Below are 10,738 nucleotides of genomic sequence, written 5' to 3' on the forward strand. Positions count from 1 at the left end.
ATAGGTCAAAATTGAGAAAACACTTTCAGCTAATAGAATGTGAGAGAAGAACAAGGCAAAATAATAATTACCCTTTCCCCTTGCAATTCTGTCTTTCTCTCCCTTGCACTTCTGTGGTTGAGACCATCCCAGGTGATGTTTCTCATCCCATCCAGATGGGCCAATGGCTCATGTCCTGGTTAAGTGTACAAATAAGTAGGAGAGTAATGTCATCCCTGGCATTACTATGCCCATTGGGTGGATGCTTTTTCTTTTGACAAATCCCCTCTGAGACTCTGATGAGGAATGCAATTAAGAGAGCAAAGGAAGCTAATGGATAGCCCTGTTACAATTTTTGAATTTATTTCTTATTTCTTAAAAATAATCTTTTACTGTTAATGTTATGTATTAAAAGCTTAACTGATATTAACAATAATCACAAATCCCAATACCACTAATAAATTCCTATCTATGAAATATGTTCATGTATATATGAATATATATACTTTCTCACTTAAAGTTCAAGGAAAATTTGTGAAATACTCTTTTTGCTTTTATTTTTCATTGATAAACAATATGAAACTAATAGTTGAATTGATTTGTCAAAGACAATAACACTAGTCAGTACTATGGTTGGAATTAAATTTAAGTATATTTCCTTTATAACTTTGTCTTGACCTCTGTTCATTAGATGACTGATTTGTGTACTTTCTTTTGTTACATACACGAAATCTATCTTAATTTAATGCTACCTTATTTTTACCAGTTTCTCAAATTGTTTTAATTTTTTGCAGTTTTATTGAGATATAACTGACAATTAACATTACATAAGTCTCAGACGTATATGTGATGATTTGATATGAGTATGTATGACCAACTTATGTTATGACCGAGATTTTTGCTCTCCTCTGTGACCCTCGCAGCCTCCCCCACCTCCCCGCCCCTCCCTGTGGTCACACCAGTCACTTCTCAGTGTCTGTGACCCCACTGCTCTTTTGTTCATTTTGCTTTTTTGTTTTTAGACTCCACATATGAGTGAAATCATATGTTATTTATCTTTCTTCACCTGTTTATCTCATTTCACATACTGCTCTCTAGGTCAATCCATGTTGTCCCAAATGACAGGATTTCTTTCCATTTTCTGACTGAATATTCCATTGCATACATGTACTGCATAATATTCATTCACTCATATATTGATGGACACTTGGCTGTTTTCATATTTTGGTTATTGTAAGTAATGTGGCAATAAATACTGGGGTGCATACATCTTTGTGAATCAGATAATTTGTTTTTGTGTAAATCCCTTGAAGTGGAGATATGCGGTCATATGGTATTTCTATTTTTAGTTTTTGAAGAACCTCCATACTGCTTTCCACAGTGTCTGCAACAATTGGTATTCCCAGCAACAGTGTACGATTGTTCCCTTTTCTGCACATTCTTGCCAATACTTGTTATTTCTTATATTTTAGATAGTGGCCATTCTGACTGCTGTGAGGTCACACCTCACTGTATTTCTGATTTGCATTTCCCTGATGATTAGCAATGTGCAGCTTCTTTTTCTATGTTAACTGGTAGTAACTACACTAGTTTGTGTCAGGATTAATAATGTGTGCAACTGTCAGATCACTACGTTGTGACTTAATTGAAACAAATACAATATTTTATATCACTTATGCTTTAACAGAAAAAAGTATATACATGTATATATATATATATATATATATTCCTCTCTAACTTTTCCAAAAATGTTGCAGAGGTAGGAACACTTACAAACTCATTTTATGAGGTCGGCATTATGCTGATACCAAAAGCAGACAAAACTGGAATGACAGACCATCGAAAACCCATTAGAATGGCTGCTATCAAAGACACAGGAAAGAACAAGTGCTGGTGAGGATGTGGAGAAGAGGAACCCTTGTGCATGGCTGTGGGAATGTAAAATGGTGCGTTTTCTCTGGGCAAGCGTCCGGGGGTGTCCCAAAATTAAACATTAACTACAATATGTGCCTGCATTCCACTTCTAGGTAAATTCCCTAAAATATTGAAAGCAGGTTCTTGAAGCAGTACTTCTGAATTCATGTTCCTATCAGCATTATGCATAATAGCTAAGAAACGAATGCAACACACATGTCCTTTGAAGGATAAATGGATAAACAAAATGTTGAAAATACACATGATAGAATATTACCTTAAAATGAAGAAACACCTGTAAACAATGTGGCAGTAAATATAGGGGGTTGTTCTGTAATGTGCTGAAATGTGGATGGATTTTGAGGATAATATGCTAAGTGAATGAGCCAGTCACAATAACACAAAACCTGCATGATTTCAATTATACAAGTTACTTTGAGTGTTCTTAGTCATAAAGAGAGAAAGTATAATGGTCATTGAAAGAGAATTGGGAAAAGAAAATTGAGAAAATTATTATGTGAGAGGTATAGAGCTACAGCTTGAAAATGAAAGTTTTGGGGAGGGATGGTGTAGATGGCCTCACATGTGAATGCACATCATACCTTTGATCTGTACACTTAAAAATGTTTGAGATGATATAGTTTATGTGTGTTTACCAAGAGACAAATAGAAAAATGAAAAAATTACATACGTAAGTAGCATAGACTGTAAGTGAATGAAGAAAAGTACAATCATGTCCTGAGGAGAAATAAAGACAATGATCTGAAGCAGAGAACCTCAGTGTAAATCTCCACCACAGTCCTAATTACTGGGGCTCTCTTGGTTACACTAATTATTGTCAAAACATCAGTCTATAGCTGTGATGATAAGAATAAATATTAAAAAATGTTTAAACAATTATTAGAGATTATCTCCTCATACCTCAAACATATATATTTGTTTTGTAGAGCAAAAGGCTACATGTAAACTAGGTTATATATTTCAGACAAGAATTGATTAACAATGGGGATATTTTAGATTAATTTAAATATTGATTAAAATGTATGAATTGCATTTAATAACAAAAGGAGATTTTTTTAAGGCATAAGGAGAAAAACATATTACTGCAACTGAAATATTGATTGCCTTGCTTAGGTCTGTTAGCTGCATCCCTCTTCAAGGTCCAAGCAGATCGGTCAACAGATATTGTATCAGCTCCTCCAACAGGCACCATGAAACAAGGGGTGATGTCATCTCCCTTCTCTTTTTTCACTTAAACTGACCACACTCTATTTGCCCATGTGTGTGAGGCTCTGAAAAATCATCGGACGTTGGGTTCAACTAGACAGGCAGACAGAACTGGAGGACAAAAGGTAATTATTATCCTTGACCTATTCTTCTGTCCATTTTATTAGTTCTGGATGATATTTCCTCAATTATCTTGCCCATTAGTTTTTATTGAGAAAAGTAAGTGCACTTTCTGTTTAGAAACTTTATACAAATCTTATAATTTAAAACATGTGGAAATGGATCTGTTTTCAAATACTGATGGAATAAAACAATATATATGATTTCTGTATTAGTGAATGATGTGTTCATCTTCATGAGACTGAAATTTTGCGAGGAAAAGTGACTTAATTTAGTTGAGGGGGACTATTTCTGATAATTATAACCTTGAAACAAAAGTCTTAATCATATTTGTGTTTTTATGTTGAAATTATCAATGGGTGACCTAAAACTAGAATGTGCTGCCTACTCAGTTATTATTCGATAGGAATCGCTACAAAAATGAAATGGCAAAAAAATTTCCTCTTAATTTCAACAGATGCCACAAAGATGGCTAAGTGAAACTGAAGTCAGCATTCTTCTTGATAAAGATTTCAAAATAAAAATCATGAACATGCTTATGGAGCTACAGAAAAATGCTCAAAATCTAAGAGAGGACTTTCAAGAAAGGGATAGAAACTGAAAAATACAGTAGCTGAAATAAAACATACAATGGAGGGATTTAAAAGTAGATTAGATGAAGTAGTGGAGATGATAAATGGGATAGAAATTAGAGAACAGAAACAAAAGAAGCTGAGTCACAGAGAGAGAAAAAATAAGTATCTCTAGAAATTAAAGAAAAGTGAGAACCATGGGAACAATCCAAACAGAACAATATTCACATTATAGGGACACCAGAAGAAGAAGAAGAAAGAAAAAGAGACAAAGTCTCTGAGTAAATAATTGCTGAAAACTTTCCCAATCTTGGGAAGGAAATAGTCTCTCAGGTCATGAAAGTGAAGAAATCTCCCAACACAAGGAAATTTAGGAAGACAAAACCAAAACATATAATAGTTAAAATGGCAAAGAACAAGGACAAGGACAGAGTATTAAAGGCAGCCAAAGAGAGAGAGAAAAAAAATCACATATGCTGAAAAGCCTATCATGCTCTAAGCAGAGTTCAGCAGAAACTTTAGAGGCCAGAACGGAGTGGCCTGATATATTCAATGCAATGAAACAGAAAGGCCTCCAACCATGAATACTTTCCCTGGCAAGATTATCATGTAAATTTAAGCACTAATTAAACAATTTCCAGATAAGCAAAATTTGAGGAAATTTACCTCCCACAAACCACCTCCACAGTGTATTTTAAAGGGGCTGCTATATATGAAAGTGCTCCTGAGGCTAAATAGCTGTTGCCAGAGAAAATAAAACCACAGTAAAGGAAGAAGTCCAATTAATTACTAAGAAAATGCGAAGTTAAATCAACTACTCACAAAGTTAGTTAAGAGATACACAAAGAGCACAGAATATGGCACCTAATATGTAAAGAGTAGAGAAGGAAGAAGAAGACCATATACAACAAACCCAAAGCCAATATCATACTTGACAGCGAGAAGCTAAAAGCTTTTCCTCTAAGATTGGGAACAAGACAAGGATGCCAATTCTCATCACTTGCATTCAACACAGTCTTTGAGGTCCTAGTCACAGCAATCAGACAAGACAAAGAAATTAAAGGCATCCAGATTGGTAAGGAAGAAGCTAAACTGTCACTGTTTGCAGATGACATGATATTGTACGTAGAAAACACAAAAGAATCCACAAAAAACTACCAGAACAAATAACTGAATTTAGCAAAGTTTCAGGATACAAAATTAATATGGGGAAATCTGTTGCATTCCTATATACTAATGATGAACTAGCAGTAAGAGAACTAGCAGTAAGCTCCATTTACAATTACACCAAAAAGAAAAAAATACCTGGAAATAAACCTAACCAAGGAGATGACAGACCTATACCATGAAACCTACAGGACACTCATGAGAAAAATTAAAGAAGATACCAATAAATGGAAATATACCCCGTGCTCATGGGTAGGAAGAATTAATATTGTCAAAACGGACATCCTGCCTAAAGTGATCTACAGACTCAATGTAATCCTTATCAAAATACCAACAGCATTCTTCAATGAACTAGAACAAATCATTCTAAAATTCATATGGAACCACAAAAGAACACAAAAGACATAGCAATGCTGAGAAGGAAGAATAAAGCTGAGTGGATTATGCTCCCTGACTTCAAGCTGTACTACAAAAGCACAGTAATCAAGATAATTTGGTACAAGAGTAGACTCATAGACCAATGGAATACAACAGAGAGCCCAGGTATAAACCCGCACTTATAGGGAAGTTAATATATGATAAAGGAGCCATAGATACAAAATGGGGAAATGACAGCCTATTCAACAGCTGGTGTTGGCAAAACTGAACACCTACATATAAGAGAATGAAACTGTATTATTATTAAACTCCATACACAAAAGTAAACTCAAAATGAATCAAAGACCTGAATTTAAGCCATGAAACTATAAAACTCTTAGAATAAAATATAGGCAAAAATATCTTGAATATAAACAGGAGCAACATTTTCCTGAACACTTCTCTTCAGGGATGGGAAACTAAAGCAAAAATGAATAAATGGGACTACATCCACCTAAAAACTTCTGTACAGCAAAGGACACCATCAGTAGAACAGAAAGGCATCCTACAGTATGGAAGACTATATTTGTAAATGACATATCTGATAAGGGGTTAACATTCAATATATATAAAGAACTCACATGCCTCAACGCCCAAAAAACAAATAACCTGATTAAAAATGGGCAGAGTATCTGGAAAGACACTTCTCCAAAGAAGAAATTCAGATGGTCAACAGGCACATGAAAAGATGCTCCACACCACTAATTATCAGGGAAATAAAAATTAAAACCACAATGAGATATCACCTCACACCAGTTAGGATGGCCAACATCCTAAAGACAGAGATCAACAAATGCTGGCTAGAATTCAGAGAAAGGGGAACCCTTCTACACTGCTGATGTGAATGTAAATCACTTCAACCATGTGGAAAACAATATGGAGGTTCCTCAAAAACTAAAAATAGAAATACCATTTGATGCAGCATTTCCACTCCTAGGAATTTCACTGAAGAAAACAAGATCCTTGATTAGAAAAGACATATGCTTTTGAAAAAACCTCTATGCTTTTTCACAGCACTATTTACAATAGCCAAGATATAGAAGCAACCTTAGTGTCCATCGGGAGATGAATGGATAGAGAATAGGTGGTGCATATGCACAATGGAATATTATTCAACCATAAAAAGAAAACAAATCCTACCATTTGCAACAACATGGATGGAGCCAGAAGGTATTATGCTTAGAGAAATAAGCCAGGTGGAGAAAGACAAGTACCAAATGAATTCAGTCATTTGTGGAGTATAACAACAAAGCAAAAACTGAAGGAACAAAACAGCAGCAGACTCACAGACTCCAAGGAGTCCCTTTAGCAGTTACCAAAGGGAAGGGTTTGGGAAGGGTGGGTGGGGAGGGTGGGGGAAGGGGATTAAGGGGTATTATGGTTAGCACACATAATATAGGTAGGTCACGGGGAAGGCAGGATAGCTTGGAGAAGACAAGTAATGACTCTAAAGCATCTTAATATGCTGACAGACCATTACTGCAATGGGGTGGAGGAGGGCTTGATTATATTTGTGAATGTTGAAACCACAATGTTGGTCATGAAACCTTCATAAGACTGCATATCAATTGTACCTTAATTTAAAAAAAATCTTCTGCACCGCAAAGAAACAATAAAGAAAATGAAAATCAGTCTATGGAAAGGTGGAAATATTGGCCAACAACATATATTATAAGGGATTACTATCTGAAATATACAAAAAACTTACACAGCTCAGTATCACAAGAGCAAATAATCCAATAAATTAAAGAAGAAAGGACCTGAGTATAGTTCTTCAAAAGCAGATATGCTTTAAAAGATGCCTCAACATCACTTACAGACAGAGAACTATAAAACAAAACCACAACCAGATACTACCTCATGTATCTTAACATGGCTGTTGTCAGACAGAATACAAATATCAACACGATGTAGGAGAAAGTACCCCTCATTCACTGTTGGCATAAATGTGAAATGGAGCAGTCTATGGAACACAATACGGGGGTGCCTCAGAAACTTAAAACATAAAGTCCATTTGATCCAGCAATCCCACTGCCGGGAGATATTTGAAAGAACTGAAATCAGTATGTGAAAGAGAATCTGCACCCTCATGTTCACTGCTGTGTCATTCACAAAAGCCAAACTATAGAAGAACCTAAAAGATCTTAGATGGATGGGTGCATACATAAAATTACACACACACAACAGGCATGGTGTATCATTCAACAATAAAAAAGAAGAAAGTCTTGCAATTTATGACAAAATGGGTGAATCTGGAAGGCATTATGCTGAGTTAAGCCAGAGAACAAATACTGTATGGCCTCAATTACATATGGACTCTAAAAAACAAGCAAACAATTTCATATTAGCAGAGAATAGAATTGAAAAAATCAAACTATGTATCCTTAGAAACCTTCCCATATACGGCAGTCCCTTTAATGTATCTTGTTATGCTGATTGAATGGTCATAAATTCCTCGAGTCATCATTTATCTGGGAATTGTTTACTCTCATTTCATATTTGAGTGAGAAACTTGCTGTTAGAGGATTCTTGGTGAAGGTCCTTCAGGTTCAGTACATCAAGCATATCATGCCCATGGCTTCTGCCTGTACGGTTCTGCTGAGTAGTCTGCTGACAGCCCGATGGGGTTTCCCTCATAACTAATATTTTTAATTCTCTGGTTGAATTCAGTACTCTCTCCTTATAGTTAAACTTTGTTATGCTTCCTGGTGTGCAGGGTAATGGCTTCATGAATAAGGCATCCTTGGTGCACAGCAGCTGAAGACAGTTTACTCTCAGTGCCCGGTTCTCCTTTAAGGTGGAGCCCTAGGGTGCAGCTGGTGGGCAATGGGCAGGGCTGCCTTTCTGCCTGTCTGCCAGGAGTGGTTGGTCTGTGTCAGCAGAGGAGCCCGCAGGCCTCTGGGCCCTTTGGGTGCCTTGAGGCACTTCTGCTGGGATGAACTATAGGTAGAGCTGCCCTCTGCCTGCTTGTCAGCAAAGGCAGCTGCTGCTGGGCCAAGATGGCAGGACAGGGCAGGAGTGCAGGGAGCTGCTGTGGGCCTCCTTCCAGTGAGGGAGCTAGAGTACAGGGCTGGTTCATGCACGCGCCCACCATGTGGACGGGGGTGGGGGGGCAGGGGCACCTGGAAGTGTCCTCCCTCTGCCTGAAGGCACCGCAGTCTGCCTGGCTGAGTGGGCTGGGCAGGGCGGGGGCACAAGTAAGGGCTGCCATGTGGCTGAGCTGCAGGAAGGGAGATGGAGCACTCGAAGCCAGTTTCTGGGAATACCCAGCCAGCTGGGCTGAGGTGGGGCTGGGGAGGAACCATCCACCTGCCCTTTATCCTTGGAAAGAGCTCCCTTGACCCATGCTTCTGTGGCACACTGCTCACTGCTGGTAAACTGTTCGATGTGTGGTCTCCGTTTGGATCTCAGTGGGGCCGATGGAGGATGCCTTTCCTCCACAAGTTACAGGATCACGGCTTCCCAGAATGCTGCACATCTCCCTGGGGTACAGCCCTGTCACTCACCAAAGCCCAGTGCTACGTGGACTCATCTGCGTGGAGCATTTATCTGGGCCCGTGTGCTAGACCCCTGAACACTTATCCCCTCTCTGCTCCACTCCTCTCCTCCCCACTTGTGGGCTGGAATGGGGAACGGGTCTGGGTCCCACTCAATCATGGCTCCGTCACTTCACCCTTCTCAGTTTTACGTTCACTTCACCAGGAACAGATGGTCTATTCTGCTGCTTTCGGGTCATTTCAGGGTTAGTAGTATTTGCTGCAGTTGCTTCCTTATTTTGTACAAGGAGGATGTCTCTGCTTTGCCTTCCTCCCCTGCCATCATTTCCACATCTCAGTAAGTTAGTATTTGCTTAATCAGAATCTCTGTAATTTTCTAATACATGTTGATGGATGACAGAATCATGAAGAAACCCCATGACCTAATCTCTGGCAACTCTAGTATAAATTCCAAATATTTTTACCCATGTTTGTGAAATCTTCCCTTTCTTGGATATTTGAAATCATAATGAGCAGTCCCATTTCTACATGTGCATGGAAATCCCTCTGTTTAGGACAACTGATATCCTTACACATTCACACACATACATTCATGAAACATATATGTATACATTTTATGTGGAGGTAGCCTATGAACGATTATTAAACCCAAATTTCTCTTCATTCATTTACGTGAATCTTCATGGAAAACATTCACTGGGTGGACAATCACACTGCACAGTCTGATTTCATCCTGCTGGGAATCTTCAGTCAATCCAAACACCCAACTCTTCCCGAGTGTTTTATAGTTTTCCTGATGGCCTTTGAGGGAAACACTGTGCTGATTCTCATTTATATACTTTGATGCCCGCCTCCACACCCCCATGTACTTTTTCATCAGCCAGTTGTCTCTCATGGACATGACGTAGATTTCTGTCACTGTGGTGCTCGTGGACTGGGTCATGGGTGTGAACGCGATCTCAGCCCCCGGATGTGGGATGCAGATGTTCCTCTATGTGACACTGACAGGATCAGAATGTTTCCTCCTGGCTGCCGTGGCCTATGACCGCTATGCAGCCATCTGGCACCCTCTCCGTTACTCTGTCCTCATGAACCACAGGGTGTGTGACCTCCTGGTATCTGGCTGCTGGCTCCTGGGATCAGTGGTTGGCTTCATGCTCACCCCTGTCACCATGACCTCCCTTTCTACAGATCCTGGGAGATCCATCATTTCTTCTGTGAGGTCCCTGCTGTGATGAAGCTCTCCTGCTCAGACACCTCCATGTATGAGACACTCATGTACCTCTGCTGCGTCCTCATGCTGCTCATCCCTGTGACCATCATTTCAGGCTCCTATGGTTTCATCCTCCTCACCATCCACAGGATGAACTCAGCAGAGGGCCGGAAGAAGGCCTTTGCCACCTGCTCCTCCCACATGACTGTGGTCACCCTCTTCTATGGGGCTGCTGTCTACACCTACATGCTCCCCAGCTCCTCCCACACCCCTGAGAAGGACATGGCGGTATCTGTCTTTTACACCATACTCACTCCTGTGCTAAACCCTTTGATCTATAGTCTAAGGAAGAAGGATGTTATGGGGGCTCTGAAGGAAATGCTGAATGTGGGACCTGTCTTTCAGGGAACCATAAAGTAGAAAACTGATATCAATGTATTTTCCTTCTCTCTCCCTTGTATGTTTAGAATCTTATATCATCATTATTCTTCAGACTCACATAGCACTGTGTCTCATCTAATTTTAACACCTCTTTTAAGAATTGGTTCCATGTAGTAGAAAACTCAATTTTCTAAACTTTCTTCATTCAAAATGCATTATACAATCATTATATAAGTTGCATATACTGAAGT

The 10,738-nt window shown here is 39.0% G+C and overlaps 1 pseudogene; it reads left to right on the top strand.

Moving 5' to 3' along the window:
- The first annotated feature begins 9,575 nt into the window (after window positions 1–9,575).
- Window positions 9,576–10,526, top strand: LOC108391928 (olfactory receptor 2T29-like; annotated as a pseudogene).
- The last annotated feature ends 212 nt before the right edge of the window (window positions 10,527–10,738 follow it).

This window comes from Manis javanica, chromosome 14 (genome assembly GCF_040802235.1).
Source record: "Manis javanica isolate MJ-LG chromosome 14, MJ_LKY, whole genome shotgun sequence".
Lineage (NCBI taxonomy): Eukaryota > Metazoa > Chordata > Mammalia > Pholidota > Manidae > Manis > Manis javanica.